Raw genomic sequence first — 582 nt, 5'->3', positions numbered from 1 at the left:
TGATTACTGTTCAGAGTGACCCTGGCTATTACTGTAATTATTTTCAAGTAATTTTACTGTATAGTTTTGGAGAAAAGTAAAGACAAACACCCCAAACATCAAACTGCATTCTAGCACTTACACCATGTCCCATTTTCAAACACTCATAAAAAGTGTTCCTTCATAGGTTTGCTCATTCGTTCAATTGATTACTCTTCAGACTGACCCTGCCTATTACTGTAATTATTTGCAAGTCATTTTACTGTATAGTTTTGGAGAAAAGTAAAGGCAAACACCCCAAACACTTTCTAGCATTTACACCATGTCCCATTTTCAAACACTCATAAACAGTGTTCCCTCATAGGTTTGCTCATTCTTTCATTTGATTCCTGCTCAAAGTTACCTTAGACTTTTAGTCCAGAAATCTTGTAAGCAGTGATGGTCCTCATGCTTCGGCAGAACTCTGGTGTCAGTCTGCCACAGCCTCTCCTGCAGCTTATCCTGTAATATATTAATGATAATAATTATACTTTTTATTTATAGGCACCTTTAATACTCAATGACACCTAACAAGCACAGTATTGAATGGTTATCAGAAGACTG

The sequence above is a fragment of the Siphateles boraxobius genome, unplaced genomic scaffold (genome assembly GCF_051911475.1).
Source record: "Siphateles boraxobius isolate OS27281-9 unplaced genomic scaffold, OSU_SipBor_1 56, whole genome shotgun sequence".
Lineage (NCBI taxonomy): Eukaryota > Metazoa > Chordata > Actinopteri > Cypriniformes > Leuciscidae > Siphateles > Siphateles boraxobius.
This window is presented reverse-complemented; position numbering follows the sequence as displayed.